This window comes from Schistocerca cancellata, chromosome 12, assembly GCF_023864275.1.
Source record: "Schistocerca cancellata isolate TAMUIC-IGC-003103 chromosome 12, iqSchCanc2.1, whole genome shotgun sequence".
In the NCBI taxonomy this organism is placed as follows: domain Eukaryota; kingdom Metazoa; phylum Arthropoda; class Insecta; order Orthoptera; family Acrididae; genus Schistocerca; species Schistocerca cancellata.
In genome coordinates, this window is record NC_064637.1 from 61,594,537 (window position 1) to 61,608,159 (window position 13,623).

The window sequence follows — 13,623 nt, forward strand, 5'->3', positions numbered from 1 at the left end:
GGCACACCATTGGTGTCTCAGTATTATCCTGGTCTGGAATGTATTAATCATCTACTTCGACAAGGCCATGACTTCCTAAAATGATGCCCTGGAAGAGAGATCCATTCTGTCTGAGATTTTGCCCACCATACCTAGAACAGCTTTCAGTCACCCTCCCAATCTCTGCAATGTGCTTTTCAGACCCTATGCTCCTTCTGCACCCTTCTCCCTACCCTGTGGCTCCTACCCCTGTGACTGTCCCTGCTGGAAGACTTGCCCTCTGCACCACCCCTGTACTACCTGTAGCAGCCCTGAAGGAAGGGGGAAAAAAAAAAAAAGCTTTGAGCGCCATGGGACTTAACGTCATCAGTCCCCTAGAACTCGGAACCAGTTAAACCTAAGGGCATCACACACACCTATACATCCATGCCCGAGGTAGGATTCGAACCTGCGACTGCAGTGGTCACGCGGTTCCAGGCTGAAGGGCCTAGAACCGCTTGGCCACAACTGCCGGCCAGCCCTGTAACTGGCAAAACCTACCTAAGGCAGATACATACCGTATTTACTCGAATCCAAGCCGCACTTTTTTTCCGGTTTTTGTAATCCAAAAAACCGCCTGCGGCTTAGAATCGAGTGCAAAGCAAGCGGAAGTTCTGAAAAATGTTGGTAGGTGCCGCCACAACTAACTTCTGCCGTCGAATATATGTAGCGCTACATGGGCTTGCTTTGTAGACACAAAGATAAATACTGGCGCCAAAACCTCTGCGTCAGTAAATAAATTAAAAAAAATGTGGAAGACGAGCTTTTTTCTCCGCCCCGAGTTTCGACCACTGCATTTTCATACATTACTCAATGAAGTAAATACAAATTCCGTATTGTTCATCTTCGAATGTAGCAGAATTTCAATGTAATACGAAAATCCGACTGGCAAGACTGTGTGGGATGTTTGTCAATATGGCCAACTCTACGTTCTGAATTTTTTCCTACATGTGAGAAGAGATGGTTGCTAATAGAAACCTGATGAAAGGTGAATCACATGCAGTATTCTCTTCACCATAAGAATAATACGAATATAAACATTTTGCCATGTATTCTTTCGTGTTTGCTGCTATCTCATTTAAATCCTGTCTGCCTAATAAACTACGAAACTAGAGTGGGACAACAGCAAACGCGGAAGAATATACGTATCGTTTCATGTTTATATTCGTATAATTCTTATGCCTAATAGTGATACAGTCAGAAATGAAGCACGGCAACTGACTAGATTTTTAAATCTAAGATGACTCTAATTTCTGTGCAGAATTTGATGTACTAAAGAAGCGGCCGCAAAGATTTTCAAACGGAGAAAAATTTTCGCCTAACTCTCATTCAGAACTATGTTCTATCATACGCAGTCTATTATTTGGTTCTTGTTGATCATTATCAAAGAAAGCAGCAGTGTAAGTAACAACAAATAGCAGTCTCTTGCCGTTGTTTCGGTTATGAGACAATTCCTCTCTTTGTTTTAATTGTAAGCGGCAGTAGCGCGCACAAAAGCAAGCCATGCCGCGAGCGGCGACAGGCCGTAAACACGCACTATCAGAATGCGACAAACAATGCATGACACAGTACAGTAATGCATTTTCAGCTTAGAGTGACGTAAACACCTATAACAAAGAAAACGGCACTTATCAGCTCAAAGCAAAATAAGCAATCAATTCAAACCAGACGAAGCACGTGAAAAAGGAAGGGTACCCGTATAAATACGGACAGAGCGCCTGACGCATAGCAATGGCTACCTGGTAAAGCTTAACTGCTAAGCTTACGACTCGAACCAAACTACTGTAGCTACATCGTCATTCATTCGACCTAAATTGTCTCTCATATTAGAATGTACCAACTTTGTTTCGATTTGGAGGTGCGGCCTAAAACTTTTTTCTCCCCTTAAATTTCGAGTCTCAGATTTCAGGTGTGGCTTAGATTCGAGAATTTTTTTTTCCTTTATTTCGAGTCTCATTTTTCAAGTGCGGCTTAGATTCGAGTGCGGCTTAGATTCGAGTAAATACGGTATACCAGCTGTTGTGCAAACACTGTTTGGCATTTCACATCGGCACGACTACCACCAAATCATCAGGTAGCGCGAATGGGCATTGGCAGAGGGTCTATACTGGCAAGACACAATATCCTGTCGCAGAGCGTGCTTTCGTCAAGACAATCGTGACCCCAGTGCTTATTTCACCACACACACCGTCTGAATTCTTCCCCCAGACACCAGTTTCTCAGACCTCTGCTGTGGAAACTAGCACTACAATATATCCCTGATTCTCAATGTCCATCTGGCCTTAATTTGTCAGTTCCTTCCATCTCGGCATTAATTAAATAATGGCGTGTGACGAGGGCCTCCCGCTGGGTAAACCGCTCGCCTGGTGCAAGTCTTTCGATTAGATGCCACTTTGGCGACTTGCGCGTCAATGGGGATGAAATGGTGATGATTAGGACAACACAACACCCAGTCCCTTAGCGGAGAAAATCTCCAACTCAGCCAGGAATCGAACTCGGGCCGTTAGGATTGACAGTTCGTCGCGCTGACCATTCAGCTACCGAGGGCGGACATCTCGGCATTTATTCACAGCAACTACTCCTGTCTTCACTCCATTTTGGTTTTCTACATCTTTCATTTTCTGACTTGTCTATATTTGGCCATCCCTCCTCCCAACTCTGTTACATACAATGCACATAGCTTTTCACTCTTATTATCTCGTGCACAATGTTTCAACAGTAATCTGTGTCTTGCATTTACCCTGTCTTCCACCTTTAAGCTCTCAGGTTTTCAAATCTCATATGGTGCAGTCCCCAACAGTCAGGCTTTCCTTCTCATCCTGTCCGGTAAGTCTCCCCTGACCTGTGGTTCTGGAAGACTTTTCCAAAGTCTTCCCCTTTTCTAGACCTCTCCAGTCCTTTTCCTCCACCCCTCTTTCTTCTCCTTCAACCCTTCTGCCTGATAACGAGCCACTGGCTCTGAAAGATTGCCTAATTATAACCTTCTTTTATTTGTGTGTTCTGCCGACACTTGGTGAGTAAATTATATATCTATGTACGAGGTCATTGGAAAGCCGTGGCGACTATTTTTTGTCTCGAAAATGGCAGTGATTAAAAAATTCTGAAATATGCAAATAGAAGGTTAGTTCACATGCAGAAATTACATGTAGGGACATGCATGAACACTCAAACAACTGTAAAGATATAGACGAGAAAAAAGATTAAACAGATGTTGTCCCTTCAGATGTGTTTTACTGTCAGTTGCAACAGTACAAGGCAGGAACACGGACTTGTAACATCTTAGTCCCCCAAAATAGTCTCCTAACGAATCCAGCACATACTTCCATTGCTGTGGAAGATCCAGAATACCAGTGGTCTAACCACGAGTGAATTGTCGGATCTCGTGCTTCAGTGCTGTGGCAATGTCTTTACACGTTTGAAGGTGTGTTCTGTGCAACAGGTCTTTCAGTTGTGCTACAAGATCCCAGTCGCGAGTTAAGTCTGGCGAATACTGTGGATGCTCCAGTACTTTCGATCGTCATCGCACGAGCAGGTTCTGTGCTCGTACTGCCATGTGGACTCTTGCATTGTTCTGAAGAATTGATGGACCGGGTAGACATTCGTGACATTTCTACTGAATAACCTGTCGAGAGGAATTGCTATGAAATTTCTGCCCGCTTGGAAAACCCAGTTGACACCATTCCGCAGACTGGCGCTTCAGTTCTGGCTCGTAGGGCGTGGTCCAAAATTCATCTGTAGCGGCGATTCTCGCAAGCCTATCGTCTCCCTCCTCTTTGTAACGTGTTCACTTTTCCACTTATTGCATGAGGCACACACTTTGGAGTAACTTTATACACCTGTAGCTCGTCGTGTAAAATCCTGTAGATTGTCGTCTAACCCATACCAGTACGATGCTGTAATTCCACGTAAGAACGCTGTGAGTCTCGGGTAACATCCGTCTCGAATGGCTGCTCAATTTGCACTGTGGTCTCATTTCACACTTCATTCTCTTAGGAAGGACTGCCACCTAGCACCACATCACATTACTGTATATTCTTGGGGAGGCCCCTGATGCCATGGAATGCAAGTAGTTTGAATGTACTATTATGTACTGTTGCAATTGACAGTAAAACACATTTGTAACAACATTTTTTTTTGCCTTGTTCCTTGTGCTATATTTGCATGGTGGTGTGTGTATTTTCCCATCTCCCCGTGTGTAATGTTTACGTATGAACTAACCTTCTATTTTCATATTTCAGAATTTCTTAATTCGTTACCATTTTAAAGACAAAAAATAGTTGCCGTGACATTTTCGATGACCCCCATATCTATTGTATTCTGAAAAGCATTTGACTTTGTACCACTCCACTGCTTGTTAGTGAAATTGCCAATATGTGGGGTATCAAACAAAAAGTAACTGGACTTCAGAACACAGTGTGCCAGCTTGGGTGGAAAAGCACAGAGGAATGGAGAAGTAAGTTGAGGCATACGCCCAGGAAGTACGTGTGGAACCTTGTTGTTTCTGTTGTGTAACACTGACCTGGCAGACAATATTAATAGTAACCTCAGACTTTTTGTACATGATGCAGTTATTTGTAATAAAATATTGTCTTTAAAAGTTGCAGAAATGTACAGATTTTGATAAGATTTCAAAGTGACGCAAAGACTGGCAACTTGCTTCAGATGTTCATAAATGTAAAACTGAGCACTTCAGAAAACAAAAAGTGTAGTGTTCTATGATTTCACTAGAAATGAGTCACAACTGTATTCACTATCATTTGCATATCTTGGAGGAACAATTTGCGGAAACATCAGGTAAGCTCATTTGTAACTAAAGCGTGTGGCAGAGTTAGATTTTGGGGTCAGATGTGGTACAAATGCAGCAAGCCTACAAAGCGTATCAATTACAAAATACCTGTGTGATGCAGACAAAAATATTACTCAAATATGTTGGTCCCCTACCGAGCAGAACTTGTACAAGGAAGCGTAGTGTATGTGGTCACAAGTTTGACCTGTGAGAAAAATGCTAATAAACCTTAACTAGCAGACACTTGTAGATAGATGACAATTATCACCCAAAAGTTTCTAGAACTTACATGAAATGAGAAATATACTACAACCATGTAGCTGCAAAGACAAAATTAGAGTAACTGCTGTGTCCACAGAGGTATTTAAGCACTCAGTCTTCATGTGCTCTGTATAGGGATGGGATGGGATGGGAATACGATCTAATAAGTGGCAAAATAAAAGTGCCCTCTGCCATACACTCCAGTTGTTTGCAGAGTGTAGATGTAGATTTAAATATGGCAGCTTCAGTGCTATGGTCAGTGATCCACTGGTGCATTCTGATCCCTGGCACCGACTGTATACTGGTAGTAATATGATAGCATTCACCAGTGTTTACCTTTACACTTACCAAAATGGTTCAAGTAATTGAAAATCCCCCCAATTATGAGAAATGCACGATGATTTGATTTGTGTGCAGACAAAGTGAAATGTTTCAAAATTCATCGATGAATTAGTGTTCTCCGTGGAGGGAGCAGTAGGAGTGATAGAATGGTAAGAAAAGGTTTGAGAATTTAAATATGGTAGTAGTAACATTTGTGTGAGAGTCCAGGGTAAACTACCACTGGAATGCAAGAGGAGAAGACAAAATAACTAATGAAGTAATATGTCACAAAATTGTGAGAACAGCTTTGTGGTACTACTTTACTAAAATGTGGGAAATGTTGCTAGCAGTCGTCTTGTGGTATTAAGAAATAATAAATTTTGTAAAATGAGAAAGTGTGTGGTCAGAAATTGTGAAGGGAGACAAAGGCGCGAATACACTGAGGTGACAAGTCGTGGGATAATGTCGTGTCTGACGTCCTTTTTTCTGACATAGTGTGGCAACGCAACATAGCACGGACTGGACAACTCGTCGCAAGTCCCGTGAATAATATTGAGCCGCTCTGCCTCTCTAGCCTTCCGTAATTGCAAAAGTGTTTCCGGTGAAGGAGTCTGTGCACGAACTGACCTCTCGATTATGTCCCATAAATATTCGACAGGATTCATGTCTGCCCATCTAGGTGTCCAAATAATTTGCTCGAATTGTCCGTAATGTTCTTCAAACTAATTGCAAACAATTGCTGTCCGGTGACGTGGCGCATTGTAATCCGTCATAGTTCCATCATTGTTTGGCAACGTGAGGTCCACGAATGGTTGCAAATGGTCTCCAAGTAGCCAAACATAACCATTCCCGGTGAACGATCAGTTCAGTTGGACCAGAGGATCCATTCTATTTCATGTAAACATAGCCCACATCATTACAGAGCCACTACCAGCTCGAACAGAGCCTCATTGACAATCTGGATCCACAGTGTGGTAAGATCTGCACCACATTCGCACCCTACCGTCGGCTCTTGCCGACAGAAATCGGGACTCCTGTGACCGGGCCACAGTTTTCAAGTCGTTTAGAGTCCAACTGATACGGTCACAAGCTAGCAAAGTCACTTGTCAGTTGTCTGCTGCCATACCCCATTAATATCAAATTTCTCTGCACTGTGCTAACGGATACATTTGTCTTGTGACCCATTCGGATTACTGCTGTTATTTCACGCTGTGTCAGTCATCTGTTAGCACTGACAAATCTGTGCGAATGCCACTGCTCTGTCGTCAAGTGAAGGCCGTCGTAAATCACATTGTCAGTGGTGGGAGGCAATACCTGAAATTTGATATTCTGTGCACAGTCTGTACTCAGTGGCTTTCGGAATATTGAATTCCCTAATGTTTTCTGGAATGGAATATCCCGTGCATCTAGCTTCGACTACCATTCTGCGTTCAGAGTATGTTAATTCCTGTCGTGTGACCATAATCGCATTACAAATCGTTCACGTGAATCACCTGGGTACAAATGACAGCTCCACCGATGCACTGCCCTTTAATGTGCCTCGCATACATGATACTAGAATCATCTGTATATGTGTGCATCACTATTCTGTGACTTTTGTCGCCTCGGTATACAGTGAGCAGTTTAAAGTGTATGTAGGCCGCTTTAGCTGTGCAGAGATGAAGGGATAGACTAGTGTGGAAAACAGCCTGCAATAAACACTGAGAATGGAGAAACACAAGAAGTAGTGGAGAAGCAAGAGTGCAATAGCAATTGATGTATAAGAGCTGTAACTTCAATAATTATATAAAGAATTCAACACATTTCATCAGCAGATTGAATGGCACAGTGGTCCAGCCGGAGGACATATTGGTCAGCTTCGATGTGGTATCGCTGTTTACCATGGTTCCACTTAATGATGTATTGGAACAGCTGGATCGAATTTTTCCTGCCGATGTTTCGGAACTGTTTAAGTGTTGTTTGACGACCACACACTTCAAATGGAATGAACAGTTTTATGAGCAAACGGATGGCGTGGCTATAGGAAGCCCCCTAAGTCCCGTAATTGCAAACTTCTTTATGGAGAAATTCAAAGAACAGGCCTTAGGTACTACCAGCAAAAAACCAAATGTATGGTTCCGATACGTGGATGACACGTTTGTGCTGTGGAGACATGGCAGGGAGGAACTAAGCCGGTTCCACGAAGATCTGAATAGTATAAACTCGAGAATTCAGTTTACAATGGAGGAGGAGGTCAATGGGAAATTAAATTTCCTCTATGTGCTTGTTTTTAGAAACGAAAATGGTAGTTTGGGCCACTCAGTATACCGCAAACCCAGGCACACGGACCGTTATTTGCACCGGGATTCGAACCACCACCCACAACAGAAGCGGGATGTTATCAAGATGTTAGCGGACAGAGCTAGAAATACTTGTGAACCTGAGTTGCTCGACACTGACATGGAACATCTCCACAATGCACTAATGAAGAATGGATATTCGTCCGCCGAAATAAAGCGTGCATTGAGGAAGCCACGCAGAAATCATAGTGACGTACAGGCTACTGCAAAATCTAAGGTTTTCCTGCCGTTTGTTAAAAATGTAACGGAAAGAATAGGCAGGATCTTGACGAAGCGAAATATTACCACAATTTACAAGCCCACCAGGAAGATACAGGAATACCTTAAGCCTGCCAAGAACGCTCGCAAACCATTGGAAAAAGCTGGAGTGTATAGGATCCCATGCAGCTGTGTAGATGTTTATGTTGGTACCACTAAAAGAACTGTTTCTAAACGATTGGAAGAGCACAAGGGAAATTGTAGAAGAGGAGAAACGGAACGATCAGCTGTTGCAGAGCATGCTTTCCAGCCAGGGAACCAGAATATTCGTTTCGAGGAGACGCAAGTACTAGCGGCCACGAGCAGATATTGCGAAAGGCTCTACAGGGAGGCAATCGAAATCGCTAAACACCCTAATAATTTCAATCGAAAGGAGGAGGGCGTGAAATTAAACAGTATATGGATGCCGGTGTTAAAGAAGATGTGTACCACCCGCCCACTACTGGGTGATGTCAACGGCGATCGACGGCGACGGACAGATGCCAATTGCACTGACGTTTTCAAAACACGTGACGTCACGCTGCGGCACGGGAGCCCGCGGACACGGAATTTAGCGGCAGTCAGTAGCGAGCCAGTGGGTGTGTTGGACCTTCCATCGACCTACGGACCCCCTTGAAGATGTCTCCCGCAGTCGAAGACGAAACGTTGGGAATTGACACAGAATTCATCAACCGACCACGGCATAACAGCCCGGTTAATTGTAATGGACATGAACAAAATTTTATTTACAACTAATACAGAAAGGATACATCTTTCAATGTTTTGCTGTCTGAGTAGTCACCAGCATTGTGTACTACCTGTTGCTAGTCATGTGGAAGTCGTGGGGATACCTACAATTGCTTGACTAATCTCTGGAACAGTTCTGAAGTGAATGCCACGAAATCCTTCAGCCGTCTTAGGTATTGAGTCAGCCAGATGAAAGTATGGTACAGCATTTCCCAGCCTCATCAATAAAACAAATCAGTGTCACCTTGCAGTGTTTGCAAGTGGGCAGTGGGCACTGTCCTGCAAATGGTGGCTGGATTCTGCAAAAGATGGTGCTGCTTCGTTGCGATAGCTGGTAAAGAGTTCTGTTCCAAAACAGAACAGTAAAACAGCATACTGACCATATGTGTTGAGGAGCAGTACGTGTTAGGATAACACTGTCACAGTTCCTCACAAAAAGCGATGTAATGTTCAATTACTGAGCTTCTGAGACACTTGCAGTGGCATGATTCATCTGATTGGTTTCAGGTGTGGTGCTTAAGATTTACAGTGTGGCATGTGGCGTAACAGTAGCCTGTAGAAAAGCCTGCCTTTCACATCTGTACTTTTCTGTGTGGGTACGAGCAGTATCATATCGTGACAATTTCTGCATTTGACTGCGTGGAATCTGTCATGATAGAATTTTTCTCGTGCCCGGGAGTTCCTTCAGAATATGAAGCACAGTTATATGTACTAATCCTGTCTCCCGGGCCATCTCGTGACCCATCTGGTATCGATCAGTGAGCGATAACGTAGTGTGAATGTACCCTACTTCCTTACTGACACGAGAACAACTGGGCTGTCAAACGTCTGTCACATTTTGGTTTCCCTCATTGAAAGCTTTTAGCCACCTTGTCACTGTTTTGTAAGACAATGCAGATTCCTCGCAAGCCTCTTAGACTTTGATGACACTGTCATGCTGTGCATCATGTGGCACATTTAATTTGTATCCGATTCTGTTGTCATTGTTTCAAAAACACTGTGACAGCACTATTTCAAACTGGCCACTAAACACAGGTGTATTCTTCTCGTGACTGTGTGTGTGTGCGCAATAAGGGAAGGCAGAGATTGTTCATGCTGACTTAAGGTAGGAACTTGTAACTAACCTGTTGTATAACCAACATTATTTGATTCTGTCACATTGTGCTTCTGTGGCAGTGATGGCCCTATTGAAGTTCTGTCCCTCGTGTGTCAATTTAACAGGAGAGTGCCAGGGATGGAATTGGAGTCCCCGTGTGGGGCACACCATAGACCTGCTGTCGATCAGGAGAGGGGGACACACAAAGACAGTGACGAATCTGGCAGTGACACGAGGTATTGTCAGTCTCCTTTTCTGCATAGAATGCTTTGTGCACCCTTCTTTTCAGCTGCTCTCCTAATTCTTTAACCACCTCTTAACCTGTGTATGACTCAGAACGCCTCCCAGGTAAAGTGCTGTCAGAACTCAGCAAGAAAAGTTATCCTCGAGACACAGATGAATGACTGACATTAGCTGCTAGTGGACATCAATTGAAATCGTTAGGAAATGTCAAAAATACATGCCACACCAGGACTCAAACCTGGATCTCCTTCTTACTAGACAGATGTGCTGACGACTGCACCATCCAGACAAAGTGGTCATTTGCAATTGCACGAACTACCCTAGCGTGCCTCCTGTCAGACTCAAATTCTCAAGTTATCTGATTCCTGTAATACCACATTTAATTTACGCATCTGCACTAAAGGGATCAATTGGTGTTCCTCTCCTTAATTATATATATTTGGTTTTGTTCTTTCGGATGTGTTGCCGTCTCCCCCCTAAAACCCCTTTCCCCCCTAAAACCCCTTTCCCCCCTAAAACCCCTTTCCCCCCTAAAACCCCTTTCCCCCCTAAAACCCCTTTCCCCCCTAAAACCCCTTTCCCCCCTAAAACCCCTTTCCCCCCTAAAACCCCTTTCCCCCTTAAAACCCCTTTCCCCCCTAAAACCCCTTTCCCCCCTAAAACCCCTTTCCCCCCTAAAACCCCTTTCCCCCCTAAAACCCCTTTCCCCCCTGAAACCCCTTCCCCCCCTGAAACCCCTTCCCCCCCTGAAACCCCTTCCCCCCCCTGAAACCCCTTCCCCCCCTGAAACCCCTTCCCCCCCCCTGAAACCCCTTCCCCCCCCTGAAACCCCTTCCCCCCCCCCGAAACCCCTTTCCCCCCCTGAAACCCCTTTCCCCCCCTGTACGTGGGAGTCTGTAGTCCCTGGTCGCCCCATGAGATGGTGCTCTTCTCTCTCGCAACCATATTGTGCTGTCTGTCCACCTTCTCTGCCCAACTCTAGATTGCTGTTCATGTGAGAGTTGCATTCAGTTGGGAGCTGATGGTGGTAGCGCTTGTGTGAGTATGAGCTGTGCTTGTGTAGGCTTCGGTGGAAAGCTATTATGCGTAACAGTCTTTTCGTCATGCTTGTCTGCAGCTTGATGGATCATCTTTGTGGTGAGTAGCAACGTATCTTTTCTTAATATTGTTAAAATACTGACAACAACTTTAAATTGTGGTTCAAAATTTTTCATGTTTCCTGGTGACACGAGCATTCTGTAATGTAACAGATGAGGGTAATGTTTGCTGCATCCAACTAGTGAAATACTTGATAGAAAGGTAAGGGTGTGGTGGTATTTCCTACCTACAGTTACTAGTTAGTCACTTGTTTATTGTGATAATTATAACTGTAAGTTATGTACGTAATGTACAACTGTATACCAGAATGGTTACATGGTGCGAACCAACTGCTGTGGATCTCTCCTTGTTAGGTAAGCAAGCATATTTGTTAGGATTGAAAGTTACATACACACCTCATAATGTAATCAGTTAATGGTACTCCTTCCTTGTCCACATAGTATAAGCTATCTGTCACGTGGAATCATTTAACACTACATGTGTCAACTTGCAAACATTTCGCCAGGAGTACTAACCACTGTGGTGGTTTATTCAGAAGTGCCACCTTCTGGACAGCAACTTTGGAGGAGACAGAAGCTAGAATGTGCCCATAGCATCCTAATTTTTATTTGGCAGAGGATGTAGCTCCTTCTCCTGTAATGGCTAGTGATGGAACTGCAATTCAGGTCGTCGAGTATAATAATGTGGGCAAAGACAGGTCCAGTGAAGAAAAAGTGGTATCGGCAGCATATCTGTGTCGACTGCACCCGGCACTCGACACACTCCTCACAGCTATGCGGTAGACAGAACTTTCGATCTTCCTGTCGTTCGCTGTCCCTGACGAGGGCCACACGCGTACACACCGACTAGAGGATGCTAAAATGATGAGACCTCACTGTGAACAACTCTGGCCAGTACATCCTTTTAAGCAGCCCAGTTCAGAGTTCGCTCTGCAGATTGTGTGCATGTACAAACTTACAAACAGTAATGTGGATGACTGACATGAGGAATATTACATCAAACTTGTTACGGTGTAAAGTCAAGCACTGGCACGCCGGTCAGTAACGACACAGAAGGGAAGGCTCTGAGAAGAAGTCAGCCAATCGCGCGCTGACACTCCTCTCCAGCACAGCAGTGTGACAGCAGCGGCGGCCCTACGTGAAGAGAGCATAAGTGCCGCGACTGACTGGTGACGGCCCAGTTTAATAGCAGCTTCAAGATTAGGCACTTCTATAGCAGTGTCGGAGCTTGTCACTTCGCTTATATTTTCTATGTAGCAGAGACTAGAATTGTCTATACTGAAGAAGACTGCTTATTTTGTATGTCACCCTTTACTTGCAACACATCTGTGTAATTGACAAAGGTAAGTATTGGATCTTTTCTTTTTGTAATAAAATTCATTAATACAATTTGTTTGAATGTTTGTCTAGCGAACCCAGCATGAAGCTTCCTAGACACCACAAAACTGAAGTGAAATGATCGTATGGCATTGATGGCCAGGAGTCCCCACATGGGGAAGTTGGGCTGTAGAGTCGCAAGTCCTTCCAGTTGGCACCACATTGGGACACTCGTGTTGATGACAACGACGATGATGATGATGATGATGATGATGATGATGATGATGATGATGAAATGGTGTCAGTCCAACACCCAATCCTTGAGCAAAGAGTATCTCCCACCTGACCAGAAATAGAACCCGGGCCTGCTGCACGGTTCTGATGTGCTGATCATTCAGCTAAGGGACCGGAATACATCGAACTAGCATGATGCTACTAAGTATTACTGATATTAAATGACTTACGTTGTGAATCGGCATTTGATACTATTCGGTTCTATCCAAAACATTACTATCATTCATATATAACGCAGCACAACAGAAGAATATACGGTGTTGTACACTACTGGCCATTAAAATTGCTACACCACGAAGATGACGTACTACAGATGCGGAATTTAACCGACAGGAAGAAGATGCTGTGATATGCAAATGATTAGCTTTTCAGAGCATTCACACAAGATTGGCGCCGGTGGCAACACCTACAACGTGCTGAAATAAGGAAAGTTTCCAACCGATTTCTCATACACAAACAGCAGTTGACTGGCGTTGCCTGGTGAAACGTTATTGTGATGCTTCGTGTAAGAAGGAGAAATGCGTACCCTCACATTTCCGACTTCGATAAAGGTTGGATTGTAGCCTATCGCGATTGCGGTTTATCGTAACACGACACTGCTGCTCGCGTTGGTAGAGATCCAATGGCTGTTAGCAGAATATGGAATCGGGGGGTTCAGGAGGGTAATACGGAATGCCCTGCTGGATTCCAATGGCCTCGTATCACTAGCAGTTGAGATGACAGGCATCTTATCTGCATGGCTGTAACGGATCGTGCAGCCATGTCTCGGATCCCTGAGTCAACAAATGGGAATGTTTGCAAGACGACAACCATCTGCATGAACAGTTCGACGTCGTTTGCAGCAGCATGGACTATCAGTTCGGAGGC

The 13,623-nt window shown here is 44.2% G+C and overlaps 1 protein-coding gene across 1 annotated transcript in view; it reads left to right on the forward strand.

Moving 5' to 3' along the window:
• Nucleotides 1-13,623, forward strand: part of LOC126109716 (uncharacterized) — a 146,750-nt gene that overhangs the window by 101,168 nt on the left and 31,959 nt on the right. The gene's annotated exons all lie outside the window — the stretch shown is intronic.